Source organism: Ambystoma mexicanum, chromosome 12, assembly GCF_040938575.1.
Source record: "Ambystoma mexicanum isolate Mex_15411 chromosome 12, UKY_AmexF1_1, whole genome shotgun sequence".
NCBI lineage: Eukaryota > Metazoa > Chordata > Amphibia > Caudata > Ambystomatidae > Ambystoma > Ambystoma mexicanum.
This window is the reverse complement of record NC_090936.1, coordinates 11,172,504-11,188,419: the sequence shown is the minus strand read 5'-3', so window position 1 is coordinate 11,188,419 and position 15,916 is coordinate 11,172,504.

Below are 15,916 nucleotides of genomic sequence, written 5' to 3'. Positions count from 1 at the left end.
TCTGTTTTGTAACTGGGTTTTTGTTATGGGTCTATGGCGGGAGGTGGAAGCACTGCGGGAGCGTTGGAATCATTGGTCCCGAAAAGGGAGACGTGAACTTTTACCATGGCTATGGTGGATGATTCCTCGCAATATTTGACAGTGGGTTCGCTAAATGTGCAGGGTCTCAACTCTCCTACCAAAAGGTCGCTGCTGGTGAGGGAATTCACAAGGCTCCGGCTCCATTTTTTATTCATACAAGAAACACATTGGGTTCGGGACAGGGAGCCAAGGCTGAGAGCTAAAGCTATTGAACAAGTCTATGCTGCGTCCTTCCAGGCCAAGAAACGTGGAGTAGCCCTTTTGGTTTCTCCCGGGGCTCACTTCGTCCTTAAAGCCCAGAGGTCAGACCTGGAGGGACGATATATCATGGTTAAAGGGGAGGTGAGGGGTCGGCTGTTCACCCTGGTTGGTATTTACACTCCAAATGAGGCGCAAGATGGCTTCTGGATGGGGATGAGAGAGAAAATCGTAGCTTTTTCCGAGGGTACTTTGCTGGTCGGGGGGGATTTTAATATGGTTCTTTGCCCTGATAGAGACAGGAGCTCGCCCAATCCATGCCCTAACCAACGCCTCCAAAAAAAACTGGCCGAGGCATTTCGATCAGTCAACGACGATCTGGGCTTGAGCGACACACACCACACAGAAAAAGATCGGGACCCCGATTTCACTTTCTTTTCGAAAGCCCATGCCACTTTCTCCCGTATTGATTATATTTTGGTCGACGCCACGTTCCGGGGCGAGGTCACGGACTCAGGGGTGGAGGTGGTTCCCTGGACTGACCACGACATGGTTAGAATAAAAATGGGTGTGCCCCCGGCCCCCCCACCTGGGTCCCTATGGAGATGTAACGACCTCCTCCTACACGATAAAGAGGTGCGACAATCCCTCCTTACAGCCATCACCGAATATTTCTCTATCAACGACAACGGGGAGGTCGGAGTGGTGGGTGTCTGGGAGGCATTCAAGGCGACCTCAGAGGCATTCTCATCGAGACAGGTTCAAGAAAAAAGAGGGAGAGGGGACAGGAGGAGGCACGGTTAAGGAAAAAGATAGAGGCTATCCAACCTGGTGGGAAACTAAAAACACAAATGTTCCCCGGGAAGTGGGAGGAACTCCAGAGGTTGCGCTCAAGCCTGGCAGACCTCCAGGTGGGACAAACAGAAAAAAAGCTGTCCTTCCTGAAACAAAAGTACATGGAAAAGGGGGAAAAAGCTGATAAAATACTTGCTTGGAGACTCCGGGAGCTCAGAAATAGTAGGAGGGTTAACTCCATCCGGCCTCCGGGAGGGGAGCCAACTGTAAGAGACAGCAAAATAGCTGAACACTTTCGGCTCTATTATGAACACCTATACAGCTCGGAATACGCGGGGGACGGAACCGAGATCGACAGTTTCTTGGACTCTCTCCCGATTCCCGGCCTCTCACCTGAAAAAGCAGATGCACTGGATCTCCCCGTATCTCCAGAGGAGATAATAGATACTATATCCTCCCTGAAGAGTGGAACAGCCCCAGGCGACGATGGGTTTACAGTCAAATTCTATAAGACTTACCGGTCTTCGCTAGCCCCGTTTCTGGCCAAAATGTTTAACGCGGCGCTTGACCAGGGCACCCTCCCGCCTTCAATGATGTCAGCACTGATAGTAGTAATCCCCAAAGAGGGGAAGGACCCTGCCCAATGTCAATCGTATCGCCCCATTTCCCTTCTTAATGTGGATGTCAAGATCCTGGCCAAACTTCTGGCGAACAGGCTGGCAAAACTCCTCCCATCTCTTATACATGGTGACCAGGTAGGGTTCATCCCGGGGCGCCAGGGGTCCGATAACATACGAAAGACCCTAGGCCTCATGTACGAGGCCTCGAGGCAGGGGGAAGAGGGTTACCTGTTAGCTTTGGATTCGGAAAAGGCCTTCGACCGCGTCGAGTGGCCATATATGGGCAAAGTCCTCCAGAAAATGGGTCTCGGGGAGAATTTTTGTAGATGGGTCTCGACATTATATAATGCTCCCACGGCAAGAGTTTTGGTTAACGGCGGCACGTCGGAACCCTTGGCTCTATCTAGAGGAACCCGGCAGGGCTGTCCCCTTTCCCCCCTTCTATACGCTCTGGCAATGGAGCCCCTGGCTATAGCGATCAGGGCGGACTGTGAAATCACGGGGATTCGTTGTGGCGATTGCGAATTTAGACTCTCATTATTTGCCGACGATATCTTGGGGTACTTAACTAACCTCCAGGTATCACTACCCAGATTGTTTAGTCTTATAAACCTCTTCGGGGCCTTCTCGGGGCTTAAGATAAACGCCTCCAAGTCTACTATTATGCCAATGGGCCCCGGGGACAAAGACATTGGGGATCGCTCGGAATTCTTGGGAGTGAGAATAGAACGTGTGTCCACCAGGTATCTGGGCACCGACATCCCTAGGAACCTCTCGCTACTATATCAGTTTAACTTCCCGGGGATCTTGGCCAAAATCACTAGCGATCTCAAACGCTGGGCTCCCCTTACACTCTCCTGGTTTGGCCCTATGGTGACGGTTAAAATGAATATACTATCCCGCCTCCTGTACCTTTTCGCAGCCCTCCCGGTGGTCATCCCTGAATCCTTCTTTGAGGTTTTACAAACCCGTGTCCTCCAGTTTATATGGGAGGGGAGGAGGCCAAGAGTCAAATTTTCCACCTTGACCCTGCCGAAGTCTCATGGTGGATTCGCCCTCCCCGACTTCAGATTGTACTATAAGGCAGCCCAGCTCCGGGTGATGATGGAGCACATGCGAGAGGATATGAGGACGTACTGGACATATATAGAAGATGTCCACACCCACCCTAAAAAAGTTAGAGACCTATTATGGGCCTCCCCGAAAACCATCCCCTCCTATCTTAGAGAACACCCCACACTGGCAGTCCTATGGGCACTCTGGAAACCGAATAAAGACAACAAAATGCTGTCGTCCTGGCCGGCCCCTTTAACATCGCTATGGGGTCCCCCTATCAACCTAGACACCAGAGGCTTCCGTGACACTCAAGCTTGGTCAGACATGGGGTTGGAGAGAGTTTCCCAGCTCTCCAGTGAGGAGGGCTTCGTGGACTACGAACAACTGACCGAAGCACTGGGTGATAAACCACCATCGATCTTTGAGTACTTGCGTTTGAAGGGAATTCTGACTCACCCCCGCTGGGCTGACAACTTGACCCGCCCCCTCACCCCCTTTGAGGAAGTAATAGCTAAAAGTGTCTCTCGAAAAGGCTCCCTGTCCAAGTTCTATAGTACCTTGATAACGGCCAACCTGGAGGGTAGGCAACCCTTCAAACGCATATGGGAAGAAAGGCTGGGTATGGCGTTGGATGATCATACATGGAGGGCAGTTTTCAAAACCATATTCTCCGGTACTCTGTACACCGCAGCCATGGAGCATAGTTTCAAGATTCTGCACTCCTGGCATCGCTCCCCAACCACTCTCTCTAAAATGTTCGCAGAAGTATCCCCCTACTGTCCTAGGTTGTGTCACCAAAGAGGCACATGGTTCCACATGTGGTGGGGATGCCCGGTTATCCAGGTGTACTGGTCAGAGCTCCTCAGCTGGATTAAAGATATAGAGGGATTCTGCCCATCGCTTCTCCCCTTGGAAATCCTTCTGTGTTCCCCCATGCCGGAAACGGAACAGAGTGCATTCCCGAGGGTCATCGGGGCCATGCTGAGGGCGGGGAGGTTAGCATTGGCCCAAAAGTGGAAAAGCGCCTTAGCACCAACCAAGGAGGAGTGTCTTTGTAAACTAAGGGGTATATTTACCTATGAAAAACTTACGGCAGTGAAAAACGATAAACTCTCGGAGTTCTCACAGGAATGGACAGCAGTTCTCCTTCACGACGAATGTGTCTCTATGCGATTGTAATGTTGGACCCCAATATATGTCCCCCGAGCATACCCTAGCGCCGGCCTTAAAACTGGAGACTCTCCATCATTCTGCTCTGCACCGCGCTGCACCCACGATGTCAAATTGTAAAACAAGTGTATGTAATGAGGTCTGAAAGTTCTCACTGCTGCTTCCGCAACCTGCAAAAACCTGACGACTTGGTATGTTGCAAAACTGGGGGGGAGGGGAGGGTGGGGGGTGGGGGAAGGGGATTATGTTGCAAAAGTTGGGGGGGTGGGGTGGGGGGGAGGTGGGATGGGAGTAAAAAGTAAAAAAAAATTCTGTCAATTATGTTTGCTCAGAGTATCGCTGGCAGGGACTGCTCGCGCACCCTACCTTTTTTGTATTATGACAATAAAAACAAAGATAAAAAAAAAACATTTGATGTCAAATAAATGTACTTTACCAAATTTACAATCTTGCGGTTTGATTTAAAAGTACAGTTTCATATTCCGAATTGTGGCGCGCTGTGTTGTGAGCTGATCTGTGTTGGTTTCCGGGTTCTGTGTGGAGTCGCGTAGAAGACGCCTGGGCGCGTTTGCCTACGCAGCACAGTCACGTCACGGATAGAGGCGGGGAATATGAATGTTTTGATAAAGTCTGTTTCAGGGGCGGGGGATTTGATTTAGTGCCGCAAAAGCAGGTGAGCCAGGTCGATGGGGGGAAATGATAGGATTATCAGAAAATGGCGGCTGATTTCGAGTGCGTTAATGGACGAAAAGTCGAGTAAGGTCCATAGGAAAGTTTTCTACGATCTACCGATTTATGCTTAAAAACACATGGCCGAACCGTAGGGACAATAAAAAAAAAGTCCCGGAACTACCCTTTAACTGTGTCTGTTGTGAATATAATGGAGGAACAGACATGCCACATTCTCCTATGGAGACTGGTAATGTATCAGTACAAGGAACTCCACTCGTAGCTCCAGAGAACCCTTCAGCATTCATAGCAATACCTGACATTGTGTACTTTCCCTCCCTTATACACAAACAAGTTGCTCCAGTGTCTACAAGAAAAGAAAAGGATTTGCCTCCCATCGTCACATCAACCCTTGGTTCCTCTTGGGGGGTCTGGTGTCACAGATAGTATTGAACACATCAAGTCACCCTGTGAGCTGTTCTATTGTGGATACAGGCTCTTCCCTGTCCCTGTGAAAGGATTTTCTCCTACCACAGTGACACCTCCTATTCTAGGCGTCAATATTTGTCCTGTATTCACATACTGCTGTGCCTGCATTGGGGCCTGTTGTGACTGCCCCTAAGGTGGATTCATTTGTGTTTGTCCCTGCTGTTGCACTTGCTGTACATGCGGTGCTTGTGCCTGATACAATGTGTGATCTTGGGCAAAGCCCCCTCTGGTCTTTGTGCTGTATGGCAGAGGATAAACTGTAGCCCCTCTGGAAAATTGGTCATTTTGTACATTCCCTTGGTTCCCATATACATGCTCAATATGTCCTGTCATTCCACAAGTCCAAGATATTGGAGGAACCTTTCTGTTAATTCCTCCTTTATATCCTGCCTGAGCACTCTGGTTTTTGTTATGTGTGGTTTTGGAACCCACTTTGGTTATTCTGAAATCCACCTCTTCCCCTATAACCCATAGCTCTGCCTTGTGGCGTAAACCTGTACCCACCTTGGTCCATCGGGTGCAGTTTATTTTCCTATGATGTACCCATTGTTTTCTGCATTCCATTCTTTCTCCTCTTGTCAATACTTCTGTGGCAAATGTTGACTGTTTTTTCTCAACTTACTTGGCTTCCTCAATCTTTCTATTTTCATCTTTCATTTTTTTTCCTGCAATAACAGGCAATGGTGTACTATTGTCAACCGTGTCTCAGCCCATGGCTTCTCTTCCATGTCTACCTGTTTTTCATCTGCCTCTGTACTGGCTCAGGCAACCCCTCACATAAAATGTGCTGAAATAATGCCAGTCTTTTCCCATTGCTCACGAGTTTCAAGCTGACATTTCTTCTGAATATTTTGACTATAAGCAATAGGGTCTTCATCTTCTTTCATTTTGCATGTCAAAATTTGCATCCATATCTGATATATCAAGAAACCATACCCTGAGAGCCCTCCAAACGTCTGCTGTACAATTATTAAACAGCGCTCCATCATGCGCTGTGTTTTGCGCAGTCACACTTGAATATCCTGATCTTCACCATATGTGGTCCACCCTCCGTCCAAGAATGGCTGCCAGGAGACCTTTTTATGTCCGCTATGGCCAGTGTATTTCCTCATGTCATTTTCTCTTATTTGTATATCTATTTCCCAGCCCCCGAAGTCAAACTTCAGAGCTTGCATTTTTCGATATCCTTCTCAATCTGTGGCCATGGAATGTACTGCGGTCTTGCTCCCCCTTCGCTAACAAGGGGAACTGCATAAGCTCCATCCCATAGTCTGATCCGACTATTAGTCTATCCATGGCAGGGATAAACATCCCTGTCTGTCTCCTTGTCTGCAATGACCTTAACCTGCTTACATATGGTGGAGACTCTCCCTTCTCACTATGTGATCGTCCTCTGGGACACTCGGGATATGCTATGTGATCTGGCGTTCGAACTTTAGGTTATTATTCCAGATCCAACCATCTTACTTCCTTATCCATTTGCAGGCATCCTTCAGGGACACATGCGCTCCCTCTTTCTGCCCCAAGACTGGACTCTCTTTCCTCATCTGACATATCTAGGCCCCAACTAGTGTGACTATCATTCCCCTCACCCTTGTCTAAGTTCAGTCTGCTCAAAGACAATGCTCGATGTTCATCACTAAACAGGTTTCCCTCCTCACTTTGTGACTGGGGTACTGGGGATCGATCATCGTTCCCTCGAGTTCCATACTCGCTATCTTGTCTTAACTGTTTATAGACCTTATCGATCCTTTTCTCCAAAGATTTCCGCATAAAAACTTTCTTCTTCTAGCTTTACTCTAGATACTGCTGGTGTTACTTCCTTTATTGGAAGAATCTCTTCCACTCTGTCCCATTATATTCCTTGACTCACCCTCATTTGTTCTTTTTGAATGAGACTGACATCAAAACCTCGCTGTCTCCTTTTTCATTCTATTTCTTCATCTACTTCCCTTCGCTTCCTTGCATCTCTTCTAATTTTTTCTTCCTCTAGCCTTTGGTCTTCACCTCTCCTTACTCCTTTGCTTCTTTCCTCTTCTTTCCTCTTCTTCCTTTCATCTCTGTAATCTTTTGTCCCTTAATCTTTGTACTTCTTCCTCCTCTTTCTTTCCTTTCTGTCCCTTTCTTCTACCACTCTGTCTATTGCCGTACTTTCACTGTTATTCTTCCTGATCTTCAATTTTTTCTTGTTCCTCCTTGTATATCTGTTCTCGTCGCTCCCTACTTTGCTTCTCTGCTCATCCTCTTTTAATCTTTTATCTCGTTCCTTATCCTTCCTCTCTTGTTCGTCCTTATCTTCTCTTTCTCTAACTTTCCCTATACTTTTCCCATCTATCTAGAGTAATATCTGTCCTCCATTCCATTCGTGTTGTACGAGCGCTGCATTGTCAGCCTCATCTTTTTCTCCTTTCCATCTTTTAATCGCTCCGTCTATTTATGTCGACAAATTCAACCACTCACTTCTTCCTTCCTTGTCTTGTATTAATTTAAAAATATCTTCCTTTCTTTTATTCTCTTCCGGATTATCATCACTACTGTAAACAGTGGTTCATATATCGGATATCTATATATTGTTGCTGCTCTTAATTCCTTTAAAGGATACCCTCCTATCTCTTCTCTAGCAACTCTATACATTCCGAGTGCAAATAACTGAGCCAACTCAGGAAGATGCAAAGTACTGTTTTATTAACAATTATCTAATACAGGGAGTTACAACGAACATCAACGGACGTATGCTCGATTTCTCTCAGTGATCTTTTCACAAAACCTAGACTTTATACTAAAAATACATCAGAGGTAACATCATACTACCTGGCAATAATACAAAAAGGAATAAGGATTGGGATTGGCTTAAGAGGGAACATCTAAGTATAGATTCTACAGAAACTAGGATTGTGATTAGCTGCCCACTGTCAGGTGGGCAACATATGCCTACCTCTAAAACATGTCATGTTCAGAAACATTAGATACATGGTTTCTCATTGGTTCTCAAACTATACGTTCCTTTGTTTTATGGACCACTACAATTGGTTGGTATGCTTGTGCCAGGTCTGGAACATTCGGTTCACTTAGCAGAACATAAGCTTACTAAATTCATGATACTGATATAAAGCTTCCATACAATGGTGCTTCATCTGCAATCTATTCACTGCGTATAACCAGCTTCTATGATGACTTACTCTACTTGCATTTCAGCATTTGTACAATTATTGAACAGTTGATTTTCTGCACTCGTAATCTTCTTTTTCTTATTCAAAACTTCACTTGATTCTTTACTTCGTCATTCGTCTCTTGAGGATCCATACATCTTCTTCAGCCAGTATCTCGGCACGTTGTACATACTCTTTTGTGACACCACTGGCTTCTTTTCTCTGCTCCTTCTCATATTCCTTCAGGGATTTCCTCCCTCAAATTGTCAACCCTTCAGGGATACATTCAGTAGGGTTGCCTCAATAGGTATCTTCTCTCAAACACACGTTGTGGTATTGGCACAACTGCTGGTGTCAAACAGGGCACGATCCCAGGCCTCCAACATATGGGAGGTAGGGGGCGGGGTTTCCTGCAGATGCATGCAGCTGCCCCTCTACATTGGCTGGGGCGACTGTTGTGGCCACTGTGGGACAAGCCGGAGTGGTGACAGGGGTTGGTGCTTCTGCACAGGTGTGGCGTGGTGTAGCACTCCTCCTCTGTGGGGCTGCCCTTGAGTTGCTAGGGCCACCTTGTTCACTGTCAGAGGACGTGCCTGTGGGGGAGAGAGGGGCATGTCATTAGTCACCTCTGCGCCATCCTATGGCCTTGCAACATGTTGTTCAGTCACCATCTCACATGATGCCTGTGCATGCTGCATACAGTTCATGCATTCCCAAATGGTATGGCACACATATACACAAGTGTCACAGGGCCCCGACAGCAAGATGCTGGTGTGCATGGGCAGATAAATGAGCAGATGCAGCCATATGGTTCTCGTGCAAGTGCAGGGCGCAATGTCATGCTGGGGAGGGGTGGCTGTGGGTACCAGGACAGGAGGGGGTGTCATGCAGGGGGTGGTGTACAAAATGGGCTGTTCACATTTAGATGGCAGCAAGAGGGGGAGGTGCAGGGGTACATGTGGAGGGGAGTACAGTGCAAAGGATGGGGTGATGCACATACGGGCTAGTTCAGGGAAGGGTGTCCTTGGTGAAAGGTACGATGATGGGGGCCTGTTGCTGTTGTCAAGGCCAGTGGGAAGCAGTGCTCAGGAGACATTGGGCTTCTGTGGGTCGATGGGGTAGGGGACAGTGCCTCTTAGGTGGTGGTTCTGTGCATCTACTCTCTTTCCATAGTTTCTGTGTTTGGGGGGCAATCTTTGTGCGCACTTGGCCGATGACTATGGTTTGTGAGCCACTGTATGGGTTGCATGTGGTCTGCTGTTGGGCATTTGGACATGTCTCTATTGGGTGTGTGCTACATTGGCCTGCCTTCAGTCATATTTTTAGTGTTGCATGTTGTGCTCACTGCCCTCTGCATGTGCCCCTGCAACGGCCTCTGCCGCTCCAATACCCTAAATGTCTTCCAGATGCAGCACAGTGCTGCAGCTCTTCTCCCAGGACATCAGCTTGATTGGGGAGGCCGTTCCACCTCCAGTTGCCATGCACTCCATCCTGTGTGCCAAGAGCAGGTTGTAGACTCTCAGACAGAGGTCGTCCCACCGCTTGTGACAATCTTTGGAGGTGCGACGGACTGGGCCCACAGCCGAAACCTTCTGTGCCTCCTCCTCCCATAATGCTGTTTTCCGCATTTGGGTGGTGCACCTGTGGTCTATTGCGAAAAGCTCCCCAGCATTGTCCACTATGGTGTCTGTCAGCACTGTCAGTTCAGGCTCTGTGAAACGTGGTTTCCACTGGCGGATTTACAGAGACCGGATGGAAACAGGAAGTGGGTGATTTGATGTGAATTGTGTTTTACAAGATTTCTGCCGGCGATCCTCCAGTTCCGACGATGACACTGTTTCCGCTCCCGGTGTTTCGGTCACCAGTGCTTCTGTGCGATGGATGCTGCATTCAGTGCCACCACCATTTACGATGACAGAAAGAGCTTGAGTAGTGGTTACTCACAGTGTTTTGGGAATGATGGTGGCACTGATTCTGGCATTCCCGAATGTGCGCTGTGAGAAACCAGAGGGTGCTCACCTGCTAGTCCCCACGGATCTCTCTCTCTCAGGTGGCCAGGGCATGGCCATTGCCTTTGGATCCACTTCCTGGGGGTGGACCAGTGTGGGATGATCACCTGGGTGAGAGGTCTTTGGGTGTGGGGATGGTGAAGCCGATGGTGAGACGCATTATTCCTATCTATTTTGTCTATCTAACCCATCCTATTTTTTAGGATTTATCTGAGGTCCCAACTACCCTCCCCATGTTTAGAGAAACACTGACCTGAGAAAGGGTGACTGAGAGTAACAAGACTAACTCTCACACATCATACTGGACATGTCCCGCTATTCGAGTCAGGAAAAGTCAGGCACTTTAATCTAAGTGCATACACCGGATACCAATTAGCTCTCCTCATGTGAATTTTAAGGCAGAACCTTGCGACACACTCAGAGCAAGGCGGAACACGAGAAAGAGCAGAACTTCCGGGGCGAAGGCATACCGATTGAAGCAGAGCGACGGACCACGGGACGAGTGCAGTGGGTAGAAAACGCCAAGAGTTCACTAATGAAGGTCCTTGCCTCCGACAGGCTGCGAAAGACATGTGGAGAATGCCAGATCCAACATGCAAAGGCTGCATTGTGTTCAAGGATGCCAGTGATCCTCCAGGGTGAACGCAGAGTTGGTTAGGCGAGGCCAAGCCTGTGGTACTAACCTTGACTCATGAATTGGAAATCATAAAACCAAGAAAGAAACGCACACAGCCGGTGAGTTGGCAAGCGACCTAAGAGACCGGTGTGTGTTAAAGTTTGAAATAGCAACATGATATAGCAATTGAAGGCTTGCACGCATGTGGATGACATTCAAAGAAAGGCAGACCTGTGACTGAACTTTGAAGTAATGACAGCTGTGAAATCAGAGATACTGAGTAACAGAGTGGTCCAGTGAAAGGAAGTAGCCCATTCGAAAGTCTCTGTGAAAGATACATTGTTTGAAACGATAAATCGAATGAAAGGCAAAAGCAACGTAAGCAAAGTTAACTCCTAGAGATGGGGAGACTAAAAGTTAAACCTTGAACGTTGAGTCGCAGTGTTCTGCAGTGGTCTACAAAGAAAGCCACATACATCCAAAAGTCTTCGATATCCGAAAGCAGTCTGAGTCCAAATGCAGGAGACCCAAAGTGTAATAAGCTTGGGGAAGGGAGTCCCCATTGCAAGTTTTGGTGAACATTGTTGTGAGTGGTCTGAGCCCGACAGAGGGGACCTACGTGCCCCTTGTTGTGAAAGGTCTGAGCCTGACGGAGGGAGGGGGGTCCTACGTGAACTTTGTTGTGAAGGGTCTGAGTCTGACCAAGGGGCACCCACGTGAACTTTGTTGTTAGAGGTCTGAGCCTGACAGAGGGGGACTTACGTGAACTTTTGTTGAAACATTGTTTGGAAGTCAGAAAGAATAGACTTTAATGTGGAAGGCCAGGCAGGCCTCCATCCATGTCATGGAACTGTTTATTGTGTTGAAAACTGAGCCAGAGTGCGTCATCTGGCCTACAGGGACCACCTTACACCGTGAGGTCTACCGTGGGGAGGAGAACTGGTTCAACCACATTTATTCTTTTGAACCCTGATTTTTCCTTTGCATACATTTTCCCTTTATACACCTTTTGTACAAGACAGAGGGCAGGCATTAGGTTTTGTTAGCATAGGGCATTTTGATTTGACAGACTCCACTAAAACTGTTTTGTTTTTTGTTTGATGGTCGAGACTGCTCCCATCCTAGTTATAGAGCAAAATAGGAGTTTGTCAGGCCCTAACAATTTCAATAAAGGTTTTACAAATTGTACCCATTGTGTCAGTGTCATCCTTGTGATACCGTGCCTCCCCTACAGCATGCCCATTGAATTGTGATGCGCCGTCGATGCTGCGGCTGCGGCTGCCGCGGAATCCCTGGCGAATGACTGCAAAACATGGAATGAGGCCCCATGTGTTATTTATAAGAGGGGTATAGAATTCAGAGATGGGGCATTCCTCCTGACCCCCTTTAGAGTGCAGGGCTGTGAGGGGTCCACCGTCAGAGAGCAGCATGAGAATGGAACTGTCTGACCTTTCCCTTGACAATGGTTTGCAGAGGACATGACAAGTGCTGGCACCAGGGCACCCTCACATCAGAACCACTAGCTTTCAGCAGCTGGACCTGAGGAGAACAATGCAGGCATTTGACTCAGACACAGAGGGGGTCCATTGAAGCATTCCCCAATACCTGTGCTTGTGTGTTGTGTTTAGCAACCTGTGTCCTTCATTGCCGTACTATGCTACCCTCCTACACCAGACACACAAGTATTTTTACTGCTAGGTGGAGAAGCGCTGGGTGCCCGCTGGTTTTGTGCTGGTGTGTTTGGGACCAGCAGTTGTTTAAAGTTGTAAGATAGCTCAGTGGGTTCAGCACTTGCTGCGGCGATGTGTTTGAAAGCCCGGACAAGGTTTGGTGCCCGCAGGTAAGGTGCTGGGGATTGTTTTGTTACAGATGTGAGATGGCTTAGTGGGTTTAGCGCTTGCTGTGGCACTGTGTACAGAATCGGCAGGTCTCAAGATTCAGATCCTAGCAAGGACAACTGAGCCTTTCAATTTTCCAAGGTTGATAAATGAGTACCGACTACGGTTGGGATGATACGTGTATGTAAATATCTGCTACGTACAGCACTTGAGAGGTTCCTTAACAATATTTGCTCCAATCAGCAGCTTTGTAAGAAGCAAGTCCAGTGCCTGCTTTGCACTTCCCGGCTGCAGTTATTTCATATTAGGCTACTGGTCTATTCCCCTTCTCATGCTCTTTCGCAGCCCGCGTCCCTTATCGCATCCTCCTTTAAAACTTCGCACCTTCCTCCCTGCACCTTCGCACCTATAAATGCAAAATGCAAATAACTTGAGTAAGCGCCCAAACTATTGCTATTGCCAATGCTTGTTAGGTTGGGAATGTATCGATGGCGGACTAAGCAGTCCTGTGAAAGAGGAAAACCAAATACTTTCTATGTCCACCAGAGGGCAGCATTGCATCCGTCATGGCAGTCTCAGGCTCACTTTATACCTGAGACGTGATTAAATGCAGAGAAGAGTGCAGTTGAGGATCCGAAATCCAAGGTATCATTAAAATGTGATATGCAGGCTGGGGTTCATGCTTGTGGATCAGGAGTGGAGCTGCTCAGAATGACTGGGGTTAATGCTTGTGGTTCAGGAGTGGAGCTGCTCTGAATGGCTGGGGTTAATGCTTGTGGTTCAGGAGTGGAGCTGCTCTGAATGGCTGGGGTTAATGCATGTGGTTCAGGAGTTGAGCTGCTCAGAATGGCTGGGGTTAATGCTTGTTGTTCAGGAGTGGAGCTGCTCATAATGGCTGGGGTTAATGCTTGTTGTTCAGGAGTGGAGCTGCTCAGAATGGCTGGGGTTCATGCTTGTGGATCAGGAGTGGAGCTGCTCAGAATGGCTGGGGTTCATGCTTGTTGTTCAGGAGTGGAGCTGCTCAGAATGGCTGGGGTTCATGCTTGTTGTTCAGGAATGGAGCTGCTCAGAATGGCTGGGGTTAATGCATGTGGTTCAGGAGTGGAGCTGCTCAGAATATGTCATAGTCAGTGGGGTCCCCTGTTTCTAGTTCATTGACATTTGTGGCAGCTGATAGGAAAAGTGCCCCACAAGTTCCACCCCCTGGTACTGCATCACTGGCAGAGAAACCGAGGGTCGCAGGTCCGTGTGCGTTCTATAGAGGGAGGTGGGGGCTGTTAAGTTTGCATTGAAGTGCAAACAGGTCTCCTGCAAGCAACGTCCATCCTTTGCACTTCGAGGGCCCTTGCGCCATGCTTTGTGCTCTTCAGAGAGCACATTGTGGAAAGGCCGCCAACCATCCATTGCATTAGTGCTGGCTTATGGCAGAGAACATGGGGGCACCTCCACACTTGAAAGTGCAGGTGTGGAACTTGTGTAATATGGCCTCGGGTGTACTCGTAGTTCCCCTACAATGACGTAGAGCGCACACTGAAACCATTAGAATGAGTCCCCATGCTGAGGTTCCTGTGCCCTGCAACAAAGGGGTACACTCTGTGAGCCTCTGTGAAGGTACATTGCCATGGAACCCTTATTTACTATAGTCTTCCAGCTCACACCCTAATGCACCCCAACACAATCTGCAGGGGGAACATTCCCACCTCCTCATCACGTTTCCAATGCAGTGCACAGAAAGGTCCATAGTGACCCTCCTGTGCTTTTTTTTTTAAAAAAAAAGTGCAAAGCGAGAGTTTGATGCAATGCTGCACCATTTACTCAGACTGTAGCATGTACTTATAGTCCCGCCTCAAATCTTCTCTTTCCCGGATGAAGGGAAATGCAAGATTCAAAGCTCGATCAGAGCTGGAAGGAAAAGACGGGGCGCAGACCAGGTAATGCATATAGTGTTCGGAAAATAACTGAGGCCACGAACATGTGAAAAATGGAAACAAGAAAATAACTTGTCCGAGTATTTTATTGTCTGGGTGATGGAGGTGGTAAAGCTCTGAGTTTGTCTCCTCAGGCTCTACAACCTTTCGCTATCCAAATATTTTGGACTGCAACTCCCATCAGCCCTTACCAGCACAGCCAGTGGTGAGCCATCATGGGAGTTGTAGTGCAATACATTTGAAAAGCCTTAGATTGTAGACCCCTGGTGCAGTAGATGGATGATGGTAAAATATGAAGAGCTTTATAATTAGAGCAGGAGAAGGTGTTTACATGCGTGACTGAGAGGAAAATGCAAGCAGAGAACAAGGGGTTAATCAGATATGTTACACTAGCGGAATCTGTAAGAGTGGAAGTCATAAAGGGGGGAGGGGGTTTGACCTGTACATAATTCTTTACTGAATGATATTAATTTCTTGAAAAACATATTTATTTAAATTTGTTTTTGGGGGTATTTTTGGGGGATTATTGATGAATAACCAATCGGTGTATTTGAAAGCACACCACAGTTTATTGTTATTTTCAAGAAGACCCAGTGGGAATACTTAAAGAGGCCATGGTGCCTGTTATTCTCCCTTTCATGTCTAGGTCAACACAGGTCCAGGTGCAGGATGTGATATATGATATGATAACGCGACTGTACGCAAGATTTTCTAGGCGTGAGGACATTTCAGAGGAGGCTTCCAATGGCATTGCTCAGCCACAATAGTCCAGGGTCATTTGGAGTTCTTGATTAAAATAATTTCAGACTATATTGAGGGGTGTAGGGTCTCCAGAAATGAAGTTTCCTACCCAAAAAAGGATGCGAGTCCTCGCCTCTGTTGGAAGTCCTTGAATTACCAGGAAAATGCCTCCCTTCTCTTGGCACGCACTGTTCTCGCCTCTGTTGGAAGTCATTGAATTACAAGGAGAATGCCTGTGTTCTCCTGTTTCCAAGCCTCGTGTAGAAGAGCTGTCTCTGTAAACCATGGAGCTCACTCTGAGCTTATTTTGCAGCACTTCCAAAGGCTTACTTGTTGTCACCACTTAACACTTTCTCTGTGATTGTTGGGATGAGGGAGATTGCTTCCCTTGAGTTCAGGTAAGTGGTATTTTTACAACTACTATGATGAGGAGAGACTCCTCACTCAGTGGTCCTATACTGTCTACTGCAATGAAAAACCACTTCTCTGATGCACTCTTACTCTCTGCTCGGGTCCGTGGTCTTATGACTGCCACTGTGATGAGGAATGAGGAAACA